Genomic DNA, 10,230 nt, shown 5'->3' on the forward strand with positions numbered 1-10,230 from the left:
TCTGATGTCATTATCATGGCAAGGTCTGGCCTCAATAACTTGATGAGGAAGAGTAGAAAGTCGTTAAGGATTTTAAAAATTCTTCCTGTGATTCATGGAAAGAATGTTTGAGAACATTATAGAGGCTACACAATCTGACTTTTCTTTCATAAATTCATACCACGGAAAAGGATGAGAACCAAGACTTGTAGAAGAGAAGATATTATGAGCAGTCACACCCAAACACTGGATTTAGTTTAGATTCAAAGTCTAAGAAAACAATGCTGGTTGGCATTTGTTTCAGTGTGCTGGGGTGAGCATGAAAAAGGGTAAGAAACATACTAGAGGATGCTCCACATCAGCCTGACATCGATGAAAGAAATGCACTGAATCCAGAGTCTTTTTTTTTTTTTTTTAAATATGGAACGCTTCACGAATTTGCGTGTCATCCTTGCTCAGGGGCCATGCTAATCTTCTCTGTATTGTTCCAATTTTAGTATATGTGCTGCCGAAGCGAGCACAGAATCCAGTCTTTAAATAAAAGAATCTGATACCAACAATAGCTAAAGTGTGAAAAAGTTCCACCGGGACCACGGAGAATGACTCGGGTTGGACAGACTGGTATGCCTGGAACCCAGAGTTGGTCTTATGCCAATAAACTTCTGGGGTGAGGCCTTTTTGTAAACAGGTCAAGGATTATTTTTTCCATTTTCCCCATTTTTCTGGACCTATGCAAACAACGGCGATTGCCACTATCACACCTTTACTATATATATTTTTTACTCTTATCCTTTAAGGAAAAAAAATACAACTTACTGAACTTAAAAACAAATAACTGTAGTAGAATGCCTGTCTCGAATACAGGCAGGGGATGGGAAGGGGGGAGGGGGTAATGTTACACTGGTGAAGGGGGGTGTTCTGGTTATGACTGTAACCCAACTATGATCATGTTACTTAAATAAAAAATATATTTCAAGAAAAAAGAAACATAATTGGAAAACTATTGATAGTGACTGAAAATGAATGCATACACTTTTCATCTGGGGGGCACTGTATTCATTTACTGGGGCTAACATAACAAAGGGGGGCATGGAGGTTCCTGTTATAACAGGACTTTATGTCCTTACCTTCCCTGAGGTGTGAGCCAGTGTTCACAGCATTAGCAGGGTTTATGGGCTACCACTCTCCTCAGCTCACAGGTGACTGGCTCCTCATCTGCCCCTCACACTCTGTCTATCCTCGAATTAGCAGTCTGGGCTCATGCCTACCCCATGACCTAAGTGAACTGAACAACCTCCTTAAAGGCCTAGTGAACTAACCCAGTCAGATTCTGAGGTGCTTCTGATCAGACCTGCAGTGGGAAGGCATAAGTAATGCCATAATTAGTATCTAGGAACATTACCATGATAAATAGTTGTGTTACAGAAATGTTCACCTGGGCAGAAGAGTACATCAGAGCAGTTTTTCTGCTAGGCCCCAGAGGACACATGTGAGTTTGATATGCTGCTCTTCATGAGTATTCCATGGTGACTCATTCAAATCAGCTGAGATGCTTTGTGAGTCAATAAATACCACAGACTTTACACTCTAAGAGCCCACTTTAAGGGATTATGGGTTTTAGGACATGCAAAAGATCAGTCCAGTTCTGAGGCGGTGTCTGTGCCCTGAGAGAAGAGGTGCAACAAAGCCTGTGCATGGGCTGACTGATGAATTAAAGGAAAGAGGACACTGGCTAGGTTCCATGTTTCTTAAATATATAACAGATTCTTGACCACTATGCCACACTCTCCACTGGACTCTCACTTCCTAAGAGAGTCCAGTACTGATAGTATAATTTTTGTGTGTGCCAGGAATTGAACCCAGGGCCTTATATATCTATGCAGATCAAAAAGTAAGAGGGAAAAGTCTAAAACAGATTACTGCTGGGTATTACAGAAGAGACTGCTGGATTAAAGATGCTGTGTGTCTGTGTGTGTGTGTGTGTGTGTGTGTGTAATTCAAAGATTAAACTCAAGGTCTTGGGGAGGGAGAGATAGCATGGAGGTAAGGTGTTTGCCTTTCATGCAGAAGGCTGGTGGTTCGAATCCCGCAATTCCATATGGTCCCCTGAGCCTACCAGGAGTGATTTCTGAGCACAGAGCCAGGAGTAACCCCTGAACACTGCCAGGTGTGACCCAAAAACCAAAAACCAAAAACCAAAAAAAAAAAATAAAAAAAAATTCAAGTTCTCACATGAGTAAAGCAAGTGCTCTACCATTGAACTATGCTGCCAGGTCAGATGTTTGGTATTTCCATCTCAGTCAAAGATGTAAATACTGAGCAGGAGAGGAAGCACAATGTCTAGAGCACTGGCTTTGCATTCAGGAAACCTGAGTTTGATCTCCAGCACCACAAGGTGCAGGAATGATCGCATGAACATTGAGCCAGGAATATCCCCTAAGCGTGGCCAGATGTGTCCTAAATACAAAACCAAAAAGATACACAATAGTGAGTCTGCCTGAGTAGTTTCCATATGAAGTGCATATTAGTAGTTTAGACATCCTGTTCAAATATGGACATACAAAGTTAAATGGAGCCATTCACATAAACATGTACTCAATGAAGGATCTATAATATTTTTACATGAATGAATGAAACTGGGGCCAGCTTAGAGTTTGTTGGACAGAAGCTGATCATTATAACAGAAGAGCTTTGAAATCCATTTAAACCAAGCCAGCTGGTAATGGGCTGGAAGCTGGTCTGAGCAAATGGAGCAGATATGCCGCCCCCAGACCCCAACAGGATGGCTCTGCACTCAATCAGAAGGTCCACACATTCTCTCGCTGAACTCTGTGGTCCTTGAATAAGGTCCTGAGGGAAGCTAATTCCTCAAGACAAACTTTTTCTGGCTCCTACTAACTGACTTGGAAAGGAAAAATAATGGAGACAGCATTTACATTGCCCTGAATGGTTCAGTTTCCGAGATTCAAATGGCAGCTTGGTTGGGTTGTAGCCTGTCTCTGCTCTGACATGACAGAACTAAGGGAGAGCTGTTGAGAATGTCCCCTCAGGGCTCAGCCCTCTCAAAACCTTGCTTCAGATCATCACTGTGTGTCTGGCCAGCTACACAGAGTCCCCACCCTGCAGCCAGAAAGAATAACAAGGGTGTTGCAGCACAGGCCTGAGACCTGTTGGCACCAAACTGTGGGAAAAGTTCTCACAAGACCTGCCCACATCCAGTCTGGTCCAGGCCCAGGTTATTAATCTTTCATGTCCCCAAACACTCTTGTCTTGAGTTTTGCAAAGGGAAACAGTATGATGGCAGGAAGGTAGTGAGGTAGAGTAGAAAGATCAACAGAAGATAACCTGGGGGAACTTCAATTTTCTCAGATGAATCTGAGAGGGGAGCAGTGCCCAGAGATGTGCCCGATGTCTTTTGCTTTAGGACTGTGGTGAGGACTTGGAATCTTGGTTATAACTCTGAGGTCCTTGGCAGGTCTGAGCATATTTTCAGGCAGTGGAGGTTAAAAAGGATGGCAAAGAATTCTGGGGATGTTGCACTGTTCGGATTCTCATGGAGACTTCATCACCCTTTAGATATCAACTTTGATCCTCTCTGTCCCTCAGTGTCCTTGTCTGTGAAATGGGCTCAGTAGGGTGATTCTGATGACAAGATGACTGATGAATATCGCCAGCACATAATATGCAGTTAAGGACTGTTGGCACTCACAAGTATCTTTGGGTAAAGAAAAAAAAATCATTGCAGGAAAATCCAAAAACCAAAACAAACAAGCAAAAACGATTATTTTTTTTGCAAAATCTCCTTGAAAACCCACTGTGACAGTATAAAGAAAAGGAAAGGGATTTACAAAAAATGAGTGGAATGATGTTTTGTAGCTGAGCATGTGGTCAGGCAGTAGAGCAATAAACACATGCCTTACTTACATGTGTGAGGCTCTGGTTTTGGTGCTTGGCACTGAACAAATAAAATGTGACTAACTCTGAGACCAAAGGACTTAGCTACTTTCAATGTTCTTTTTTGCCCTTAAATTTGAACATCTGTGTTTTCTCAAGTTGTTCAGCAATATTATTTGGGGCAAAGAATTTTGGATAACTTTCCGAGTGAAAGAAAGGGGAAAAATAAATGAAGTTTTCTGACTGTGCTGATGGACCATTATCACCTTGCAAAATATGGCATGGTTCACAACATGACAACTGAGAGGAAGATCACAGCCCTTTCGAGGACAAATAAGTCTCCAATAATGCAGGGAAATGCTTGTGCAGCACTCTCCTACAGGGTTTCTAGGGACAAGTGGACTTAGAATGATGGTCGTCATCCAGATTGTACTGTGCTTGTCCCCATATGCTTAATACAACATTCCCTGAAAATAAGGAAGCAAAACAATGGACAGTGAAAAGGTTGTTGAAAAATCCCTCCCTCCCTCCCTCCCTCCCTCCCTCCGTCCCTCCCTTCCTCCCTCTCTCTCTCTTTCTCTCGCACTCTCTCTCTCTATGTCTCTTTCTCTGTCTCTCTCTCCCTCTTTCTCTCTCTGTGTCCCTCTCCTATTTCATTGCTTTTGAAATGATTTTGTTCTCAGCGATTTCTACTATAACTCTGGTCCCTCTTCCACCTATAGTGCTTGCATACCACCTGTTGCTTGCCACCTTTTCCCCACACATAATAGCACTTGCACACCTGTTGTGATGGCAGGGATCCTGGGATCCTGGTGTCAGTGTTCCGAAGAGACTACGTTTGGCAGGCAAAGTGGTGGTGCCAGGAACTGAATTCACTGCCTCAAGGCTACAAGGCAAGTGCTCTACCAACTAAGCCACATCTCCAATCCGAACCATATTATTTGCTTTATCAATATTAATTGATTAATGGAATGTTCAAAATGTGCTGTTTGAAAGACTGGCACATAGATGCTTGCGTGACATCTGTGAGCGGTCTGAATGTGCTTTCAGTTTTGTTTCCTTTCCTACTGTTTTTGTCCTTTAGCCAGTCTCTTCCTGGAAGCAATAGTCTTTTTTTTCTTTTTTTGAGAGAGAGATTTTTTTTCTTTCTTTCTAGTTTTTGGGCCATACTTGGCTGTGCTCAGGCTTATTCCTGGCTCTGTACTCAGGAATCAGTCCTGGTCAGGCTCAGAAAGCCATCTGTGAGGCCAAGAATTGAACTGGACTCAGTCATATATAAGGCAAGTGCTCTATATGCTGTACTATATCTCCAGCCCCACAGTATATATTCTTAAGTGTTTTCTATCCTATGTGGTCCTAAGCACAGCAAGTCATAGATTAACCCTATTTTTAATTGGAAAATAAAAACCGTTTAAAAATCTCTACTGCTCTTTGGCTAAGGGCAAGATGTGGATCCTGGGCATTAAAGACAAAGGGAGATATTCCAGAGGGAGGCTGGGGCTAATATTGGTTAGGTTTCCTTTTCCTACCCCAAATACTTATTATTTGAAATGGGATCTAGGAGCCATGTTAGGAATGTCCCCAAATCTTCCCAAGTCTTCTTCCCCTCCATAATCCAAGTAGCTGAGTAGATCCTATTGAATTTAAAGATTTAATGTGTAAGAGGAGACAAATCCTAAAGCACTTCTGGTTTCTGACACCTCACCTCCTCCTTTCTGAAATATTTTAAGTAGTATTTTGGGGAAGTGAAAGGTGAGGACAAGTAAATGGGGGAGTTGGATGAAGTTCTTCTCTTCAACTGAAGCATCTTACTAGATCGCTGCAGCACACCTAGGAACATTGCAGGACTCCTAGTCTCTCCCAGTCTTCCTTTATAATGATTTCTCTTTGGTTTCCTTCTGACCCACCAGGGCTGCCCAGGGCTCTTGCCATTTATACGTAGGATTGACCTGCCTGTGTGCATTAATGAAATCACTATGTCTGGCCACCTACACCCTAATACCACTGCTTCTGAAATGACATTTATAGCATGTTGTACCTTCTGTCTCTTTCATGAGGGAATGTTTATGTGTCACAAAAAAATACTGGATAGTATCTTTATTAGCCCCCTGACACCCCAACCCATCAATACTTGTCTAGGCCTGATGAGATCATGCGATGGTTTTTAATCAGAGTGAAAGAGAGCAAGAACTACCTTTATTAAAAAATCAATTAGGCACTAGTTGACACAGGTGAACAAAAAGCATCATCAGGACAGGAAGAGGATGAAAAATATTCAAATGAAGTGGTCAGAGGGGTTTCATAGAAAAAGGATTAAAGAACACTAGTCCCTTCTAGATAAAGTGCTTTCAAATGCAAAAAATTCTCCTGTTCTCCAAGTGATTTTTTTTCAGGAGTAGAGTTATTTGTTTTGTTTTGTTTTAAGAACCACCACAGGTTAATTTTCAGTATACCTGGCCACAGATAGAACTCACAACTGACTTAAGCAGGGCAAAGTCAGCCTAGTCTTTCTGCTTTGAAAGCTGCAGCGTAATGAATTTAAATTCAAGTTTCAAGGTCCCTTTTTCAGAGAGTTTTATCTAGTCATGCAGAGAAGATCCCACTAAGTCCATACTTATTTGTCTGTTCTTTGTGATTTTTGGACCACGCCTAGTTTTTACTCAGGGTTTACTTCTGGCTCAAGTATCATTCCTGGAGGGCTTAGGACCATAAGTGGTACTTAGGTTTGAATCTGGGCCAGTTGGATATAAGACAAGCACCCTAACAGACACTATCTCTCCAGCCTCTAAATCTTCATTTACAAGCAAAAATAAAAGCTAAGAACCACTCTTTGAAAAAGTATGATGCTAGATCTGACATCCTGAAATCAATAGGAAATCACAAATGCTCAGATATCCCAACAAAACACTTGGGTAACCATCTACTCCAGTAAGAGATGGAATTTGGAGAGTTCCTTCCAAATTTCCTCAAGCCCCACCATTTGTTTTATCTCACTTCCTGATCAAATCCTTCTGATTACTGACTTTTGTCTGTTCTAGGATTTTGATTTGGAATCATACTCAGTTATGTCTTGCTTCTTTCACAATGTCATGTCTAGAAGATTTCATAAAGTAATGAATGAAAAGAACTCAGCACCATGCCAAACCCCATTTAAATCACATTAACTGCCATCATTGACATCATCATTCTTGTGTGTGTGTGTGTGTGTGTGTGTGTGTGTGTGTGTGTGTGTGTGTGTGTGTGTGGTTTTTGGGTCACACCCGGCAGTGCTCAGGGATTACTTCTGGCTCCATGCTCAGAAATCGCTCCTGGCAGGCTCGGGGGACCATATGGGATGCCGGGATTCAAACCAATGACCTTCTGCATGAAAGGCAAACACCTTATCTCCATCCTATCTCTCTGGCCCAACATCATCATTCTTAATATCACTTTATCATCTTCAGTTTATTTGTATTGCTTTGGTTTCCTTCACTATGCAAAAATAATGGGGATAAAAGGGTGGCCAAGTGGTCTGATAAAATCTCTTTTGTGCAGGCTGTTCAGACTCCCCTATGGAACTATGGCAGGCTGACTCTAAGAGGTCAAAACCAAGATGGCAGACTGGCCTGACAGCTGTTCATGACCACATTAATGCTGGTGAGCAGTGCATTTTTATTTTTTTGCCACACCCCAAGTTGTTCAGCACTTATTTCTGGCCCTGCACTCAAGGATCACTTTTGGGATTGCTCAGCGGCCATATGTGGTGCTGGGAATTGAAGCTGAGTTAGCTACATTGAAGGCAAGTGCCCTCCAGGTTGCATTATAGCTGTGTGGCAGAACCCTGACTATAACTAGAGTGATTTTTCTTCATTTCCTAGAAATGGTGACCTCATTTTCAGGCACCACTGAAACATGGTTGCTCAAGAAATTCTGGTTCATGAGGTTCATGAATAATGTAGCCAAATTCCATCAAAGGAGACCTTTGGGTGAGAAGACCCAACTATACTAACACCTAACTTCTAGAAAGGGGAGCATGAAAATACTTGTGCTCTTGTTTATGACTTTTCAGCTACAACTATGAAGCTTTATGAAACTAAGAAATAGCTATTAAAAACACACCAGAGAAAATATTTCTCTTAGGCCACAAATATTCTTGTGTTCATTTCTGGTCCTATTGGGGTTCTTTATATGGGAATTTAAATAGCAATGAAACTAGTGGTGGATTTATTCTATTATTTATGTATTTATTTTTGTCAAGTAAGTTTTTAACCTGAAGTCCCTCTAGAGCAGATTAGAAATTTTTTCCAGGAGAATTAAATCTAGACCTAAAAAATATATGGCATTAAGCTCTTTTTAGCAAGGTATTCCCCTGATAGAGAGTCCAATATTAGACATTATGCCTGGGTTGGAAAAAATAACATTCATATTAGACAGTTTGCATTTGGAGGGAAGGGAAGAAACAGAAATCTTGATTAAGGACAACTTTTCTTTGCCAGGCTAATAGCAAAAGAAAAGTGTCTCCTAAGAAGGACATGCTTCATTGTACACATCTCAGATATTGATGACAGAATAAAGAAGTGCATGGGCTCCAGATTCCCTCTGGGATGTTTAGGAATAAGAACTCAGAGGTCCTGACTATCTCAGTCACTGCATTTAACTGGAAAGCATTTCTGCTTTACTCCCAGTACATCATTTGGTGGTCATTCCTAGTCCACAATCTACCTGATATATTTTTAGTCAGCATTGATATTATCTAAGGAATACCACACCTCTGGCTTTTCATTTGCTGTTTTTTTTTTTTTTTTTTTTTTGGTTTTTGGGCCACACCCGTTTGACACTCAGGGGTTACTCCTGGCTATGTGCTCAGAAATCGCCCCTGGCTTGGGGGGACCATATGGGACGCCGGGGGATCGAACCACGGTCCGTTCCTTGGCTAGCGCTTGTAAGGCAGACACCTTACCTCTAGCGCCACCTTCCCGGCCCCTTTTTTTTTTTTTTTGATTGGAGGCTACACCCAACAGTGTTTGGGAGTTTCTCCTGTCTCAGTGCTCAGTGCTTCTGGCAGTGTATGATGTCAAAAATTAAACCCAGGTTTCCCAACAAGCAAGGTATGAGTTTTAATTTTTTGAGCTCTCTTTCTGGCTCAAATTATTCTGATTTTAATGTACAGTCATAGATGAAAATATTATTTTGGCCATATCTTAAGTTTGTGGGACTATTATTACATCACAATAGAGAAAGCTACAGGATTTGATTTAATCAAACCTCCCCCCCCCCCCGTTTTTTGTTTTTTTTTTTTTGAAGCTCATCCCATAATGTCTTGGGTACTTTATTCTGTGTTTTGTTTCTCCGGTGATTTGATCGTCTTTGCTCGGGAGGCCTGAGAATGCACTCCTGGCAATTCTCAGTAGCATGGCTGGGAGTTCAGTACAAAGATTTGTGGAATAGTGCTGCTAAAAGCCTCATGAAGCTAGGGACTATCCAGGCCACTCAGTATTCCTTGGGGAGCACTCCAGAAACACACTTTCAGTTGTGTGCAAGGAAAATGCCTTAGACCCCGTACCATTTCTTCTGTCCCCATGTGATCGTTATGGAGAGAAGGGGCCTGTTCCTCTCTCACCACCCTGGGTTTTGGCCCAGGAGCAGAAGTGACAAAAACAAGTAAAGCAAACAGAATGAATGAATGAATAGGAACAGTGAAGCCTTTGTAATTTCCCTCAGGAGAAAAATAAATCAAGAATAAACATTTAATAATCATCTAAAGGGTCAAGAAGCTGGATGAGGACACCTTGTATGCACAAGTACCCCGTCAACCCCTGCACTGCTGGCTGGAGCAGCAGCTTAGTGCCAGACCTGAGCTCTGTACCATAAAGTTCTTTTTGGCCAAGTATCACAGAGAGTAACCTGAAGGTCTTCTCATCATTGCTTGGGAGCCCTCTCCCCGCATTAAGAATCTTCTGGAGAGGCATTCTTAGGTAGTCCAATGGGAAACGTTCTTTTTTTTTTTTTTTTTTTTTTTGGTTTTTGGGTCACACCCGGCTTTGCTCAAGGGTTACTCCTGGCTCTACACTCAGAAATCGCTCCTAGCAGGCTCGGAGGACCATATGGGATGCTGGGATTTGAACCACCGTCCTTCATGTAAGGCAAACGCTCTACCTCCATGCTATCTCTCCAGCCCCAATGGGAAACTGTCTTAGGTCTGGAGTTGGGATAGGTTTCAGAAAGCAAATGTTTAATAAGCTCCGTTAGTTTTCATCCAGCATATTTGGGAAAATATGAGCAGAAGTAAAACAGAGCAATGTTGGTAGAAGATGAATAAAAATCAAAGAATATTGCTTTATCTAGAGAGAGCTTTTTGTGTGGACAATGATCAATATC

At 41.8% G+C, this 10,230-nt stretch overlaps 1 non-coding gene across 1 annotated transcript; it reads right to left on the reverse strand.

Moving 5' to 3' along the window:
• Window positions 1-393: 393 nt before the first annotated feature.
• On the reverse strand, window positions 394-500 carry LOC126008372 (U6 spliceosomal RNA). The gene has a single exon (XR_007495707.1). It is a non-coding gene; the product is annotated as a U6 spliceosomal RNA (small nuclear RNA).
• Between the last annotated feature and the right edge of the window lie 9,730 nt (window positions 501-10,230).

Source organism: Suncus etruscus, chromosome 4 (assembly GCF_024139225.1).
Source record: "Suncus etruscus isolate mSunEtr1 chromosome 4, mSunEtr1.pri.cur, whole genome shotgun sequence".
Taxonomy (NCBI): domain Eukaryota; kingdom Metazoa; phylum Chordata; class Mammalia; order Eulipotyphla; family Soricidae; genus Suncus; species Suncus etruscus.